The sequence below is a fragment of the Lissotriton vulgaris genome, chromosome 4_1 (genome assembly GCF_964263255.1).
Source record: "Lissotriton vulgaris chromosome 4_1, aLisVul1.2, whole genome shotgun sequence".
In the NCBI taxonomy this organism is placed as follows: Eukaryota; Metazoa; Chordata; class Amphibia; order Caudata; family Salamandridae; genus Lissotriton; species Lissotriton vulgaris.
Genome location: NC_141691.1, coordinates 1,262,658,567 through 1,262,677,173, shown reverse-complemented (window position 1 = coordinate 1,262,677,173; position 18,607 = coordinate 1,262,658,567). Strand labels below are relative to the sequence as shown.

The window sequence follows — 18,607 nt, the reverse complement described above, 5'->3', positions numbered from 1 at the left end:
TTTTGCAACTTCCAGATCTTCTCCCACACCAATGTGGCACATTCGACTGTCCCTGAGCATTCCTTCTCTGAAATTAGAACTTGTCTATCACCTCGTCAACACCTCTTCTTCTTGCCAAGATATTCCTCCTGTACCTTACTAACACTACAAACAAGCAATGCCTTGGTCTAACTAACAAAGCCGTGTGTCTGCACCTGCAGATGAGCGAACAATGAAGCAAAACAATTCTCATGTGAAATTTAAACATTGATATTCAGTAGCTTGGAGCCTTTGGTTACGGTAAATTAGCACAGCAGTTATCGTCCACTCTGACGTTTAAATATATGTGCACGCACACTAAAAAAAAAACATGTATGAAATATTATGCAGGATAAATAATGGTTACATATAATTGTGTGGTACGTTTAAATCATCCATATAATTGTAAGAGCTACATTTCTAGTAAAATCTTCAACATTAATATGCACTCATTAAATGAATCTATCATTTTTTTTATCATGGAGCATTTCAGTAATACATTCACAATCACCCTTAATTATTAAAAGTTTGAACACGCAAAATAAAAGAAATGCTAAATTATATAGCATTCCCTGCCTCAGCAGGTCTTGGGCTCAAAAATTCCACGGACCTGATAATTCTCGCCTCGGTGCCTATTCCAATCATGGGTCCCACTCTGCAACACTGGGCAATAGCTTGCTTAATCTCCACAACGGCCCCCACAACGCTAAGAATGCCTGGCCTCCACCTTGGGGGTGCCCAGGAGTGGACGCCTCACAGGGAAAGCCAGGATGAGTTCCACAGCGGTATTCGTACAAGCGCCTTGAGACCCTTGCGGGTGAGTAGTGCGCTATACAAGTATCAATTTACAATTTTTATATAAAACATTGTAAAAAACGAATGTGTAAGGGAAGATCTAATTAAGCTGCTCCAGCTGGGATCCGTTTTCACTAATCCTAACTGTTTTTGTCAAATAGTCTTTAATAAATTGCCCTAGCCTTTCAAAACACCCTACTGTCTGAGAAGGTTTGTTCATGTGTGAGACATGTGTTAAACAGAAGCAATCGATCTGTACATGAACCACGCACAATCCTTGGAAAGTCAGCCCCTCTCCACACTAGCCTTCTATTGTTATCTTTAGAGGTACCCACCACCAGGCCCAGCTTTTTCTCATCAGGGTAACCCATAGTAATTATTATGGGGTTTATGATCACTATAGATGCTGGGTTTAACACCATCTGCCACTAATCCATTCAAGGGATGCCTAGAGATAAAAATATAATCTATCCCTGACTGGCTCCTTACAGAGTCATAGGTGGGAATTCTGCATAAGGAGGTATCCAAGAACTCGATACCACTGCAGAGATTATATTCAAATTTATAAGGGCGCACAAGGCACCTTGTCCATCCATCCCCTGGGTTGGCGGGTGTCTCCACCCCAGAGTGGGGCTATTGTAATGACTACCTATCCTGGCATTGAAATCTCTCATTAGTACCTCATTAAGGGCCAGATGTAGGTAAATCCCATTTACCGATTTTAAAATACCGAATTATACCGATTCGGTATTTCAAAATCGGTAAATGGGATGTAGGTCCCAACATCTGGATTCGTTACCGAATCCTTAACAATTCATTAATTACCGATTCGGTAGATAACGAATTGGTAATGCCCATTCATTCCTATGGGCTTTGAAGCCCATAGGAATGATTAGGCATTACCGATTCGGTATTTACCGAATCGGTAATTAATGAATTCACAAGGGTGCAGGGGGTGTCACTTTGACACCCTCTGGCACCCCCAAAACAGGCACAGGTGCCATGTGGCAGGCATACCTGCCCTAAGGGCAGGTCTGCCTGTCACATGACATAGGTGTGCATGCACACATGTGCATGCACACCGGAATCGGTATTTTACCATCAAATTGGTTTTGAAGGTAAAATACCGATTCGTTAAGGCTCCTGGGACTCTGAAGAGTCCCACCTACATATGGGTGGCTTCAAATCGGTAAATTTACCGATGTTTCATTTTACCGAATCAGTAAAATTACCGAATCGGTAATTTTACCGATTCGGTAAAATATTGCCCCCTACATGCCAAATCTTGTAAACCGGTCGGTAACGGCCGAAAATACCGATTTTTGGCCGTTACCGACCGACCTACATCTGGCCCTAAAATCCCTACTCTCTCGACAGGATGCTTTAATTTGGTTATCTATAACTTCAATGCGCTGAGCACTATTTGTAATGGCACTTACAGATAAATTGTCATTATAAAAGTAAACAGTTTAAATGAAACATTCCATGCCAACAGGAAGGCTTGAAATACATCAGAAATAGTATTAATTGGGTTCACAGAGCACCCCATTGTTGCTTTGAACCAGGCAGTCAATGCGCACGTTCCACCCGCAAGTGGAGATGTTGCTGGAGTGGTGAAACATGCATAACCACCACAAATTACCTCATTAACTGCCCATGTTTCCTGAAAGAGAACTATGTCATGTAATGTAACATATTATTGTCAACTATCAATATCTAATTTTCCAGCTATGGCCACAATATTCCAACCTAATATTGTGATCTCTCTAAGCCCCCCATTTGGATTGACAGACTCCTCGGACTTGGAACCCTGGTTACAGGTTTGAGAAACGGTGTTTTCCATGGAGGTCACATAAGCTGGGCTTTCTTATTCAGTAATGGTAAGCTGATGGGTTACTGTTGATAGTTCCCTAGCTGTGTTACCAACCCCCTCTACAGCGCAGTGCCCAAGCCAATCCTGCTCCTGTAAACCTGAGAGTATCAATAATCTATTATTAGTTGGCAGTAGTGCACCCCCTGTGGAAGGTGAGGATGGTCTTGTTGTACATGCCAAGGATGTTGAAACTATCCCTCCCATATAAGGGACCTGTAGAAAAACCCTGGTGTAAAGATTTAATACCTTTAGGCCATCTGAATTTCAGTGAAGAATCTTTAACAAGTCAACATCCACTTATGGTTTTCCAACATTTTCAGTAATACAGTCAACCTTCCAGTTCTATAGGTCCAGGTCCCACCCAACCATCTCTACGGACAAAAAAGATGTCGCCAAAAACCCACAGTCACTTGTTGGTGTATTTATGCAGCCAGAGGGTCACTTTATTCATAAGCTGTTCTGTGGACTCAGAGGTGTTCCGAGATAACCTGGGTACATTAGCTAAAATCAAAACATAGGAGCAGGATGCTGGGGAAAATGGCAAACGTAAATATTCTTATTACTGATCGAACTTGCTGGGGTAGTTGCAGGAGGAACAGAGCATGCCAAGCTATTTTGAGGCTCCTGAAAAGAAGGGAGCTGCCCATTAGTGCTGGTGTATGATCAAGTCTTAGCTCACATAGAGGTGCCGCTCAGATGGTTGAGAGTCCCATTCAAATTTGGCACCTCGACTCTCTTACTGTTATTAGCCTGCACTTCATAATTCTTGATTGAAACCGTGCAGCGGCAGATACTCCCCTATCAGCCTCAAAACTTTAAAAATAAAACGATAACAAAAGTGATTTCCTTAGTTTTATTTTTCCTTAAATCACCATGTCTTGGGGACAGGGCTTAATTGGAGGCACTGTTATCAGTGAGCATGTGGGTTTGGCTGGCCGTCTCAGGATGGTCAAACCGACATGAGCACTAAAGCAGAAGCTGTCTCCAACCCAAGATGCATTACTGGGTTGGAGACAGAAAACACAGTCTTTTGGTCTTACTGGGAGCACAAATCATCAGCGCTCAGGTCAATATGACGCTGCCTTCATTTGCTAGCAACCTCAGGCTTGGTCGCAGGGGATTCTGGGAGCCTGTGCTGGTAAGGACAGAGCAGAAGAGCAGAGACGCAGCGATGCAGCAGGTAAGTTATTTATTATTTTTTTTTGCAGTTTGTCATCTGTCTCCTCCTCCCCCTGCCGCAAAACTCTACCGGGACACGAGACGACACTACTGAAACTGCGGATACTGTTCTATGTGGCAGACATCAGAGACCGCATCCTTGTCACTCACCCCTCTGTGTATCACTTAGAGAAGAAAAACTATTCTATTTTCTGTAGGCAGGCACAATAGCTTGGAGGCAAGCCTTGAGGGTGGCTGTTAGATGCCCAGTTGATTCACGAAATCAGGTCAGATTTACGGCGGTGGTACGTTTCCTAGGACTGGATGCCTATTTTGGGTATCGCCGGAGCCAGCGCATGCGCTAGCGTGCAAGACATTTAGTGAGTGGGCTTTAGAAATCCAACCACAAGCTTTTGCCGGCCTAGAGCGTGCGGTTACGCGCACAGTAACGCGCAATCCTCGCATCACTCGATCAGGCGCCATCTGGTTTTCCTCTCACTTGCTCTCCCAAGCGCGCGCTTCAACGCTCCTCCCCCACCACAGAGCTCATCCTGCTCCTCCCGCTGGCTGCTGCTGCTCCCGGTGCCATCTGTGTCAGGACGCACTCCTCAGAATCCAGATGTCGCAAGAATGTCCACCTCCTGACCTCACCAACACCCTGACATAACTAAATACAGAGTGTTTGGGTGATCGAGCGAGGGAAGGGTAAGGAAGGGAACAGCAGGGAAGGGAAACCTGTAAAAGAAAGCATATGATTATATATTCACTCAAATATATAACTACTCTCATATATTCTCACTAAGTAGAGTCCTATTCAGCTGGAGACCAATCTCTATGCGCCAATACCCCATATAGGCTTCAAGGAACTCCTAATGTCTCCTCCCCTGTTAGACATAAAAACACATATTAATGATTGTGAGGGAGAAATATGATAACCACTAATGATGTGTGCGCACAGTGTACCTACCCATTTCTGTTCCCTTGTAAACATAAAGAAATGTGGATTCCCCTAGCGTTTGATACTTTCTCAAATGTAGGCGGAGACCAAGTACAATGAAATAAATAAGAACTAAATAGCTCTTTGCAGCTTCAGGAGCCCAAGATAGCAATGTACCGATGGTGGCTTTTACCACGTAACCAAGCTAGTATTAGGATGACTCCTTGAAATAAAACTAAACCCAAACATGGCAGAACGTAGTTATTTTCACCACTGTTCTCCGCTTTGGTATTGGCAATCCAAACGAGAAGATGAAGTCTGTATTCCACAACGCAATAAATTAAAGAACCAAATTCGGCAAAACGTAGTACGATTACCACTGTCCTCCGCTTTGGTATTTGTAATCCAACAGGTATCAAACCCAATCTCTGAAAACACACTTCACCTACCCCGGCAAAGCGTAGCAAAAATACTACCACTCTCCGGGATGGCAAACTTCCAAGCAAATTCCTTCGTAACTGTAATGCGAGGAGCAACCCTCCGCATTCCGCTCTCACCAATATCCGTCCAAAGACTCCTCGCTGGCAACAGAAGGATACGGAGAAGCCTCTCTGCTAAAACAACAGAAGTTCAGGGAGCCGTGCACCACACAGCCTTTTAACCTTAGCCGGAACTCACAACAATCAGTTTGAGTGCTCTCGACAGAGAGCGCATTCACAGTACCTGACTCCTAATCAGCAGGAATCTTCGGGTGCTCCAGGATGTCAACAGCGGAACGCCTCGCATGGCAGCCAAAGGCAACTGAACCTTCCCTACAGTCAAAATCACGCACTACGTTCTTTGAACCCGCCCTCTATATATAGAGTGCAGCTGACTGAGGCCTTTTCGGATTTGTAGTTTAGAGGTCAGGCAGGCGCGGCTAAGTCAATACCTGACAATCTGGCTTTCCTCTCTTGTTTGCATTTGCTGTTCAAGTTGCCTCCTTTAATTCCTTTTGTTTTTTTTTTAACTTTCAGCCGAATTTGGTGTATATTGGAAACTGCTTTCATCAACTCTACTTGACAGGAAAGAGTGAATAGTCCGCTTTTTGTGGGCTGCGCCAGAGCCAAGAGGAACAAAGTGGTGTTCAAGTACACCATATTGTTTTAGGCACTTCCTGTACCAAGATCTGCAAAGCCTTGCCTTAGAAAGACCATCTGGCTGGTGGTGTTTATGCCTACTCCCCTATGCACATGGGAGTTGATGTCAACCAGGCTGCCACATGGTCATCCCTGCATACATTTGCTAAACATTACTGTCTCAGCGCCCCCAAGCATGCAATAATGGGTACATTGCCTAGACTGTGCTAAATGGTTTTCTTGGTTAACTTGCAATACCACGTCCCACCTTCAAGAGGGTATTGTTCTGGGACTCATAAGGTAAGTATCAGCGGAAAAGATGTATCTATCAGAAGAAAAAGTTAACTTTTTCCTGGTGGACACAAATCTTCCAGCAAATTCCTCACTGCCCACTCTCCTCTCTAGTGAGTTAGGGCCAGATGTATCAAGATTCCATTTTGCAAATTCTAAATAGCGATTTTTTGCGAATCGCTATTTAGAATTCGCAAAATGGAATGTATGAACAAAATCGCTATTTTTTAGCGATTCCTTAATATTCTTTATTTGCGAATTCGCATTTTGCGAATTTGCATATAAAGAATATTTTCCAATGCATTCCTAAGGGCCAGGAGGCCCATGGCAATGATAGTGCAAAAATTCTCAAATTGCGAATTCCCAATTTGCTAATCGCAATTTGAGAATTATTTCAAGGGTGCAGGGGTGTCTCAAAGACACCCTGCTGCACCCCTGAAATTTACATGTGTGTGCAAGTGGCACACATGCATGCCCTATGGGCATGTATGTGTGTCACATCCCACCCTCACAAATGCCAAATAGGGCATATTTAAAAGAAATCGCAAATTACAAGTTGGTGGTAATTCGCGATTTCTTAACACAAATTCGCATTTTCAAAATGTTACACACATATCATTTAAGGAATCGCAAAAATTATGATTCCTTAAATGCTATGGCAAAATAAGGAATCGCAATTTTTTGCGATTCCTTAAATTGCGATTTTTTCTTACACACCAATTCATGCTAAAAGGCCGTTTGCGATTCGCAAAGGCCGAAAATCTGGGAATTTCGGCCTTTGCGAGTCGTAAAAGCCTTGATACATCTGGCCCTTAGTGCTACCTTTGATAAGATCCCAACATGTTGTTGTTATTAATACACTATTGGTTCCTCTTGACACCCCTATTGCAGCATAGCAAAAGTACCACAGGTTGGCACTAAAGCACTGGTTGGTGCTATATATTCTCAGATGTAATCACTTTTTTGCCAGCACAGTCACAACTCTCTCTCTCTCTCTAAATCTTTGAATCTCTCTCTAAATCTCTCTCTCTAAATATCTCTCCCTCTCTCTAAATCTCTTTCTCTAAATCTCTATCTAAATCTCTCTCTCTCTAAAACTCTCTCTCTCTCTTTCTCTCTAAATCTCTCTCTCTCTCTCTCTAACGCTCTCTCTCTCTCTCTCTCCCTCTCTCTCTCTCTCTCTCTCTCTCTCACTCTGGGGGGGGGGGGGGGGGTTGACATGCTAGCTGTCTATTTGGGGGTAGGACGTAGCTGATACTCAACAGTTACTATATAAACAAGCACTGGCATAGCCAATAGGTCTTGCTTTTGGGACCTTATAAGTTTTTAGCCATGCAACAGTTGATGTTGTTGCACCATGGATATTGTGTTGCATAACTAAATACTTATAAGGTCCCAAAAGCAAGACCTATTGGCTATGCCAATGCTTGTTTCCTTTTTGCAGCAGGCTATATTAAAACCAGCCCCACTATATCATAATCTGAACACGAAAAGAAATAAAAAATGTTTCACTGAAATTTAAGATGAGAAACTAAGAAGAAATTTCGAGAGCAAGCCAGATAAAGTGAGCTCAGGTCAACCTCCAGAAAACTAGCAAAAACACAGCTGTTAGTTTTGATTGGGATGTGGCATCAAGATAAGAGGTAAAACGAGCGCTCCTGATCCAGGCAGATTGTACTAAGTTTGAAAGAAATCGCCAAAGGCTCCATTGTCGCCAGACTGTTTGATATTAAGGAAATAGACACTAAAACAGATTATTTATCGGGGAGTTATACACTGAATGAAATGGACTTTTAATTTACAAGAAAGCTCCACTAGAAGTATTTCACAAAATTGGTCATTCGTTTATAGTTATAAAATGTTCTCTACGAAACAATAAACAAGCCACATACAGTTTTAAAAATGCATGCAAAAACACATAACACATAAAATATATAATTTTAGATCACCAGTCCATTAAATCACAAAAACAATAAGGGTCAGGGTGGCCAACGGAAAGCAGCCCAGGCAACAAAGCTCAAACCAGCCGTGCTCCCTTTGTCTCCTCATGCAATCTCTCTGTTTCCACTAAACCATTCTCTCTCCCTCTTCTCTCCCCTCTTTTTTCTACCTCTATGATGGCTTTCAGTTTACCTTCCCCCTCTCTCCCTCTCTTTCTCTCTCTCTTATAGCCTCCCTGTAGCTGCTGCAATTACCCTCAGGTGGCTGGTGAAAGAGACATAGGCACAAGAATGTAAATGTAAAGGTATTGTAGAGCGCACTGTCACCAAGCGGTTTCCTGGCGCTATTACTCATACTGCTGTGGAACCCCTCCTGGATTTCCCTGTGAAGTGTCCACTCCTGGGCACCCCCAGGGTGAAGCCAGGCATCCTAGCGCTGTTGGGGCCGGTTTGGAGGTTAAGCAAGCTATTGCCCAGAGTTGCAGCGTGGGACCCATGATTAGAATAGGCACAGAGGCAAGAATTGTCAGGTCCGAGGAAATTGAGCCCAAGACCCGCCGAGGCGGGATTTGAACCCTGGTCCCGGGCCAGAACTCTGCATCAGGGTCTGCCGCTCTAACCATTGAACTACAAGGGGTGGTGATGGACAGAGTTTCTGAATTAAGCAGAATACTCTCACCCAGTCAAGAGATCAGGGCTAGATCCAACACCGTTTTTTAGCTCACTGCACCATCCCAGCTCAGAACCTGGTTATATGCAAATTAGTCTGTTCCTGTCCCAGTGCATGATGGGAACAGGGCAAACCAAACTACCAAGCCAATTCTTACACTGGGAAGGAAACAAGCTCCCGGGGACCAGTTTCTGGCATTTCAGCCGTCGTCGGCCCGGTTTGCTTGAATCCTGATGGTGCAATGAGCAAGGGACTCACATCTGAGTATACCCTTCCACGCTTAGGCTGGACAAAATATTTAAAAACAAGGGGTGGTGATGGACAGAGTTTCTGAATTAAGCAGAATACTCTCACCCAGTCAAGAGATCAGGGCTAGATCCAACACCGTTTTTTAGCTCACTGCACCATCCCAGCTCAGAACCTGGCTATATGCAAATTAGTCTGTTCCTGTCCCAGTGCATGATGGGAACAGGGTAAACCAAACTACCAAGCCAATTCTTACACTGGGAAGGAAACAAGCTCCCGGGGACCGGTTTCTGGCATTTCAGCTGTCGTCGGCCCGGTTTGCTTGAATCCTGATGGTGCAATGAGCAAGGGACTCACATCTGAGTATACCCTTCCACGCTTAGGGTGGACAAAATATTTAACAACAAGGGGTGGTGATGGACAGAGTTTCTGAATTAAGAAGAATACTCTCACCCAGTCAAGAGATCAGGACTAGATCCAACACCGTTTTTTAGCTCACTGCACCATCCCAGCTCAGAACCTGGCTATATGCAAATTAGTCTGTTCCTGTCCCAGTGCATGATGGGAACAGGGCAAACCAAACTACCAAGCCAATTCTTACACTGGGAAGGAAACAAGCTCCCGGGGACCGGTTTCTGGCATTTCAGCCGTCGTCGGCCCAGTTTGCTTGAATCCTGATGGTGCAATGAGCAAGGGACTCACATCTGAGTATACCCTTCCACGCTTAGGGTGGACAAAATATTTAACAACAAGGGGTGGTGATGGACAGAGTTTGTGAATTAAGCAGAATACTCTCACCCAGTCAAGAGATCAGGGCTAGATCCAACACCGTTTTTTAGCTCACTGCACCATTCTGTGCAGTTTTCTGAATCGTTTTTGGCCACTATAGGTGTGGCAGGGTATACTCAGACATGAGTCCCTTTCTCACTGCACCATCAGGATTCAAGCAAGCCGGGCCAAAGACGGCTGAAATGCCAGAAACCGGTCCCCGGTAGCTTGTCTACTTTCTAGTGAAGAATTGGCTTGGTAGTTTAGTCTGCCCTGTTCCCATGATGCACTGGGCCAGGGACAGACTGATTTGCATATAGCCAGGTTCTGAGCTGGGATGGTGCAGTGAGATAAATAACGGTGATGGATCAAGCCCTGATCTTTGGACTGGGTAAGAGTGGTCTGCTTAATTCAGACACTCTGTTCATCACCACCCCCTTTTCTGAATCGTTTTTGGCCATTATAGGTGTGGCAGGGTATACTCAGACATGGGTCCCTTTCTCACTGCACCATCAGGATTCAAGCAAGCCGGGCCGAAGACGGCTGAAATGCCAGAAACCGGTCCCCGGTAGCTTGTCTCCTTTCTGGTGAAGAATTGGCTTGGTAGTTTAGTCTGCCCTGTTCCCATGATGCACTGTGCCAGGGACAGACTGATTTGCATATAGCCAGGTTCTGAGCTGGGATGGTGCAGTGAGATAAATAACGGTGATGGATCAAGCCCTGATCTTTGGACTGAGTAAGAGTGGTCTGCTTAATTCAGACACTCTGTTCATCACCACCCCCTTTTCTGAATCGTTTTTGGCCACTATAGGTGTGGCAGGGTATACTCAGACATGAGTCCCTTTCTCACTGCACCATCAGGATTCAAGCAAGCCGGGCCGAAGACGGCTGAAATGCCAGAAAGCGGTCCCCGGTAGCTTGTCTCCTTTCTGGTGACGAATTGGCTTGGTAGTTTAGTCTGCCCTGTTCCCATGATGCACTGGGCCAGGGACAGACTGATTTGCATATAGCCAGGTTCTGAGCTGGGATGGTGCAGTGAGATAAATAACGATGATGGATCAAGCCCTGATCTTTGGACTGGGTAAGAGTGGTCTGCTTAATTCAGAAACTCTGTCCATCACCACCCCTTGTTGTTAAATATTTTGTCCACCCTAAGCGTGGAAGGGTATACTCAGATGTGAGTCCCTTGCTCATTGCGCCATCAGGATTCAAGCAAACCGGGCCGACGACGGCTGAAATGCCAGAAACCGGTCCCCGGGAGCTTGTTTCCTTTCCAGTGTAAGAATTAGCTTGGTAGTTTGGTTTGCCCTGAATATAACCCACATTGAATTGCATGGCACATTGAATACTTTATTCTGTGGTACTTTAGATCGTGGTATGTCACATTGTGATGTTACATCATGGTAATCATATTATGATTACCTTTATATCACATTTTACTTTGTGGGATCTTTACATTGTTGAGTAGGTGATAAGTAGTTGTTAGAAATGGGTGTCTCCAGCTGGTAGTGGTTTGCACGCTGTCCAAGTAGGGATCCTCACTCTAGTTAGGGTAAGGGAGTCACACAGCTAAGGAAACCCATGACTACCCCCTTGGTAGCTTGGCACAAGCAGTCAGGCTTATATCAGAGACAATGTATAAAGAATTGTACATATACACACAATGGCAGAGCGAAAACACTACAAAATCAAACCACACCTGTTTAGGAAAATAGCCAATATTTATCTCAATAAAATAAGACCAAGACAACAAACATTTGGCATACGAAAGTAAAGATATCACTTTTCAAAGGCTAAATAAGTTCAGTCCACAGAAATCTAAGGAAGTGCTTTTTAGCACAAAGGACCTCAGATGCATCCAAATTCAAATGATGAAACAGATGCAGGGGAGGTGAGGCGCCAGATAAGCAAAGCGATGTGCCGGTTCCTTACTCCAAGGGGAGGTAATACGTCGGTCCCTTACTGCCAAGGTAAGTGATATGTTGGTTCCTTACTGCAAGGCAGGGAAGGTAATGCGTTGGTTCCTTACTGTCAAAAAAGTGATACATTGGTTCTTTACTGGAAGGGGAGGTGATGCGTTGATCTCTGGTCATGCAGCCTCAGTTCCTTATTGCTGGGCAGCATCGGTGAAAAAACAGCGTTGAACGATGATGCGTCAAAAATCTGGGCTCACTGTGTCAATGCGACGGGGGCAATGCGTGCACTGCATCGATTTTCCAGCCACAAGCAGGTGCTGCATTGAAGTCGGAGCAGGTGCCACAGACGTCAGTGGCAGAGTACCCCATACTCAAGCTGAGGTGATTTTTTCTGATGCGATGCAATGATGAGCTGGGGCCTGTGTTAAAAGCCTTGGTCAGTGCGCTGATCTGGAACCACACTTCGGGGCAGGCAGTGGCAATGCGTCTATCTTCTTCAGGGATGCATCAATAAAACAGGAACTAGGAGTCAATGCTTGGATTTTCTTCTTAGGCTCACCAATTACACTTCCAAAGGCCCAGGTACTGCATCTGGCACCACTGGCAAGTCAGGAGTCTCAGCAGAAGAGCCCAGACACTGGTAGGTGGAGCCTTTGATGGCCCTGAAACTACTTAACAGGAAGCAAGCACACACAAGCCCTCAGAGAACCTTGGAAGCAGAATACAGAAACAAATTCTAGTCCTGTCACTCCCAGTACAGAAACAGCAAGCAGCAGGCCAGCACAACAAATCAAAAGGCACAGTGTCAGTCCCTCCTACAACATCCACTTCTTCATCCTAGCAGAATGCCCTTAAATTTAAAAGTGTTCTGATTTTTTGGGGTGTCAGGGCTCAAATACATATACCCTTTTCTGCCTTTGAAGTAGGCAAATTTCAAAGGAAAGTCTTTGTAGTGCTCAAGGCCCTGCTTTTCCTGACATCACTCCAGACACACTACAAGGGGATGGAGGCAACTTTGTGTGAGGACAGACACAGCCCTGTTCAGTTTTCTGTGACAACTCCTCACACCACTGTAGCTCAGGAAGGCATATCAGCCTAGTGATGGGCCATTAGGATATGAAGGGCACACCTCAGTTCCCTTTGTGTGACTGTCTAGAGTGAATGCACAAACAGCCCAAATGTCATCCTCCCTCAGATGTGGATTCCACAGACAAGCAGAGGCACACAATGGTAAAGCAAGAAAATGCCCACTTTCTAAAAGTGGCATTTCTAATCATGCAATTAAAAAAATAACTTCACCAAAAGATGTATCTTTAAATGGTAAGATCTGGGACCCTAAACTCCAAACATCGATCTGTTCTCAATTGGAAGATACACCTGTAAGATGTTACAAGGCACCTCCAATGGTAACCTATGGGAGAGATAGGCCTTGCAATAGTGAGATACAAAATTAGCAGCATTTCACTATTAAGACATGTAAAACACACCAGTACATGTCCTACCTTTTAAATACATTTCACCCTGTTCATGGGGCTACCTTGGGCATACCTTCTGCATTATATTTAGTAAAAGAAAAGGTTTGGGTCTGGCAAGTGTTTGCACTTGCCAGGTCGAAATGGCAGTTTAAATGTGCACACACACTGCAGTGGCAGGTCTGAGACATGTTGGCAGGACTACTCCTGTCGGTGGCACAATCAGTGCTGCGTACCCACTAGAACATTTCAATTACAGGCCCTGGGAACACAAGGTGCACTTTACTAGGGACTAACCAGTATATCAAATATGTATATCATGGATTACCAATTACAGATACAATTTGCACAGGGAGCACTTGCACTTTAGCACTAGTCAGCAGTGGAAAGTGCCTAGAGTCCTAAAACCAGCAAACACAAAGTGTAGCAGGCAGTCAAAAATGAGAGGGTAGAAGCAAAAAGACAGGGGAAAAACATATCAAAGATGCCAGGTCTAACAGTAGTCTGTATGTAATGTATCCTGAATAATCATAAACAAACAAAAGTCCAAGTCACACAATAACAATTCACTGGAGGGTAGGAATTATTCCAAAATGCTTTGAATATTCAGAATACACACCCTCAAATTGATGAGTCAATAATTGCTTGCCAGATACACAAGTGAAATAAAATTGCAGAAACTGGATTTGTGCATATAAAGAGCCATTGAACATCAATGTTGAAAATTGAGAAAGGAGCTTAAAACACAAAATGATAAAAGATTGCACAAAACAGACAGAAAAACTAAAATATATTATATATGATGAAAACAGAGACATAAACATAGTCAATCAGTCAAATAAACTTTATTCGATTTAAATAAATCACAAAAGCACAAAACAACCCCCGCTTTCGTTAATACTGTTTTAAGTCGAGCAATACATAGTACACCAACTCCCCCCTTAGCCATATTTTTTTCTAATTGCATTTGATCCTTTTATCAAATTTTAAACTGCTCAGCAAATGGTCATTTAATCCAAAGAAAGTAACCGCCTGTCACATTCTATAAAAGAACAGGGTTGTAAAGGCTTTAACATTGGAAATAAATATTTAACTCTGACAGATGTATACAAAGGACAAAAAAGGATAAAGTGTAAAGTGCTTTGTAATGTGCGATTGTCACATGGACAAGAACATAGATTATTAGACCAAGTACATTGCTATGAAAAAGCCACCCAAAAGTGTACCAGAGAAAGATTACATCTAGTCAAATAGAATCTGTGTTGAGAATTCATCAAATAAATAAGATGAAAATGGGGTTAATGAGACATAGTAGTTAAATCTAAATTACTTACTGATTCCAACTGATTCAATGCCTGCAAATGAAGTGAATGTGTGCAAGTTAAAAATGCTCTTTTTATGATAGCTTTGGCTTGGTGAAGCATGTTTGTGGGATAATTAAATAATTCACTCAAAACCAACTTCTGAAACATATTCTTACTATAATTAAACCATGGAATACTTTGAGCATTTGCATAAGAGAGACAATCCAAGATAATGGATCTGGTAAAATCCAGGGGGGTGTGTACCAGATCTTGGCCAATAACAATAAGGGGCGAGCCCTAATCGGTCCTCCACTAGCTCCAAACCCAATTCAAGATGACAAAAGAGAGCTTACGTGTTTTTAAGCCACACCCTTAATTACATTGGCCACGCCCCTTTGAGAGACTGCCCAGTTTTTTTCATTCCACTTAAAGCCCTGGTCATGGTAAACTCGTAAGCGTGCTGCAACTAATCGGCAGAACTTTGTCTCGAATACTTACTTTTTCCAGTGGGAAGGCCCACTGCCCTGAGAACTCATTTTGCTCAGTGTTCTCAGTCTCTGGATGGCACTGCCAAGTATCGGAGGCCTAATCCTCAACTCTTGCCCTGTGTAAGTTACAAATACAGAATTTATCACCTGCAGCTCATGATCCTGCTGCAAACGGAGCTGTTCTCGTTGGAGCCGCTAACTCCAAGCAAAGTGACTGAAACAGGAACACGAACCACCGTCATTTTTGTTTTGGTTTATTTCATCCCTTCCATCTTGGGACTGGGGTGGGGGGGATAAAAGGGGACTTTACTTCCAACTTACCCATTAGAAGAAGAAAGCTCTCACTTGAAGCGCATTCTTGACAGATGTCAGTTGAAACCTCTGCTTCGGGAATATACAGCTGATGTCAAAGCCTGTTGGGTAATTTTAGACAAATGTCTTATGTGTGACATGGAAATACGGCATGGCATACATTAGTGATTTCCCCAGTGTTTGCATCAGGTAGCTATCGCGATCAAGCCAGGCGAGTAATGCGCTTAATGAGCATGACGAGGAAAGCCATATGGCACCTCTGCTCGTAAGCGCGCGCCCGTGCACATGCACACAAGCTGTAGGCCGGCCATGGTAGCTTTTTTTGAAGCCCTTACTAAAAGTCTTGCTATACCAGCGCGTGTGATGCGTCAGGCGAGACCTAAAAAGCAGAAGCAGGCATCTCGCCGGACGCCCCGCCCCCTCCCTTCACCACTATGCAAACGCGCCAGGCAGCGTGTTTGCAGGGTGGTGTAAAAAGGGGACGTGGCTTCAAACCACTCTCAGCAATCCAGCTGTGTGGGGCTTACTGGAGGGACAGGAGAGCTAGTTGGCCCCCAGGGACCCTCAGGAGGCACGTTTGCAGAGTGGTAGACTATGGGGGCGTGGCCTGTGTTCACCTCTCAATATTCCCACTGTGTGGGGCTTACTGGAGGTAAGAGGTAGGCTAATTGGCCCCTAAGGATCCCCAGCAGCGAAGGGGACTTTAATCCCCACCGAAGAGTGCACCATGAAGCACGTTTGCAGACTGGTGGGCAAAGGGGGTGTGGCTTGCTATGAGAACTTACCAATGCTGCTGTGTGGGACTTACTGGAGGTAACAGGAGGGGTAGTTGGCTCCCAATGTTGTCCTTGGGGGCCAACTACCCCTCCTTTTATCTCCAGTAAGTCCTACACAGTGGGATTGCTAAGAGGTCTTCGGAGGTCATGCACCCCTTTTTCCACCACTCTGCAAACGTGTCTCCTTGCACACTGGGGGTTGGGGGATGAAGTGAACTACAGGCAGACATGTCTTATGTATGTATGTGTTATAGAGCCCCCTCAAATATACTATTAAATACCTATGTGCCTGTATTGTGAGCAGAAAGAAATCCATACACCTTTTTTACACAAATTTACATATGCTGTTTGAAACACAGGTATTCAAGTGTTTATATGTTTATTTTCATTCAACATGTCAGTATGTAAAAGCATAGACACACATGTATACCTTCACAAACTTGGTCAGACTTACAACACTGATATGCTTAGGATTGCTGTTTTATATTTGGTAGGCCTAACATTTTGAGCAGTCGATTAATAGTGAACCTTCAAGAGAAAAGTGAAGTTTAAAACCTCTTCGGAGAAGGATTAGTGATTAGGGTACTTTGTATGAATCTGTTGTAAGGTACAGTCAAAGTAGGCCTCTTTCTGCACCTCTGTTTGTTGTTTCTGCACATCTCTTGCTTCTTTCTGCATCTTTCTTCTTCTTTCTGCAGCTCTCTTGCTTCTTTCTATAATTCACTTGCTTCTTTCTGCGCCTTTCATCCTCTTTCTGCACATGTCCCACCTATGCATTCATAGTTAGAAATTAGCATTTAAAAAAACCTTAGAAATTCACAGAATAAAACAGAGGTTTCTGGGATGTTATAGTTAAGGATTAGCATTTAAAAATCCTTAGATATTCACTGGAAAAAAACACAGGTTTCAGGGACATTATAGTTAGGGATTAGCATTTAAAAAACCTTAGAAATTCACTGAAAAAAACACAGGTTTCAGGAACGTTATAGTTAGTTGGACATTTCACTCATATAAAACCAGAAAAATCTTGCTGTTTTAGTTAGTAAAGCTAACTATAACTCCCGCCCTTGCAATACACTGCTGATGATATCACATATCACATCACTCATGGCATGGTCAGTGACATCACTGATGACATCTCAAATTACATCACTAATGACATCATCCATGTGATCATCTGATGCACCTCCTCAGACTCTAATATAACCTTTGATACACCCACTTAAAAATACAGACTACCAATATCGAAACCATCAACGGAGCAATGGCAGTGAGTACATACTGGCTCAGTGATTCATACGTCTTCACACAAATCCACTCACTAACCCATACAGTCACTCATACACGCAGTCATTCATCAATATAGCCACTGATATATCCACTCATACACCCATATAGACACTCACACACTGCCACTCACCCAAAAAGTTACTCAAACACCTAGCCAGTCACCCAAATAAATAATTGCACTGCCATTTACTTACCTATACAGTTATGCACACACACCACCTCACTTATTCTCACAGATAGTACCATATACGTACTCTCTTTGACAATTACTGACATAAGGACACACTCATCCATGTCCTTGGGGGCCAACTACCCCTCTTGTTACCTCCAGTAAGTCCCACACAGTATGAATGCTAAGACATCTTCGGAGGCCAAGCCCCCTGTCTCCACCACTCTGCAAACGCGCCTTCTGGCAGACTACCGGCTGGGGATTAAGTCCACTTTACTCCTGAGGGACTTTGGGGCCAAGCGGCCTTCCTGGTACTTCCTGTACGTCCTACGCAGCAGGAATTCTTGAGAGCTGGTCGAAGGCCCAGCACCCTTCGCTACCACTCTGTAAACGAGACCACTAGTTAAAGAAGCATTTGCAATGTAAATTAGTCCTTTCAACACTATTCTTGCTTTTTTCTGCACCTCTTTTGCAAATGTCTGCATCCTTCATGCCTCTTTCTGCACCCCCTCTTCCCTATTTCTCCACTTCTCTTGCTTCTTTCTGCACTTCTCTTGCTACGTTCTGCACTGCTCTTGCCTCTTTCTGTACCCCCTTGCCTCGTTAAGCACATCTATTGCTTCTTTCTGCACTCTTCTTGCTTCTTTCTACACCTCTGACTTAAGGTAGTTTTAATCCCCCTGCCCTATTATGCACTCTGGCCTTACAGGGGAGGTCATGTCAATCACAGGGGTACCCCAACCCTTAGTGTACTCTTGTGTATGTAGGTGTTTTCACTGTACTCTACGTGTCTTTTAGCATAGCACTGGCTCTAGGCCTGGTTAGTCAAAGTCAGTTACCATCAGTACTCGTCAGCAAAAAGTTGTGGGCACAGGATGACTTTGCAACAAGGCCTCTTTCTGCTCCTCTGTTGGTTCTTTGAGCATATCTATTGATTCTTTCTGCACCTTTATTTGTCTTTCTGGACTTATGTTCCCTCTTTCTGCATTTCTCTTGCTTCTTTCTGCGCCTTTCTTCCTCTATCTGCATATGTCCTACCTATGAAGGCATAGTTAGAAATTTGCAT

The 18,607-nt window shown here is 44.0% G+C and overlaps 1 protein-coding gene across 3 annotated transcripts in view; it reads left to right on the top strand.

Moving 5' to 3' along the window:
- Window positions 1-18,607, top strand: part of LOC147723120 (rho GTPase-activating protein 28-like) — a 1,353,671-nt gene that overhangs the window by 607,763 nt on the left and 727,301 nt on the right. The gene's annotated exons all lie outside the window — the stretch shown is intronic.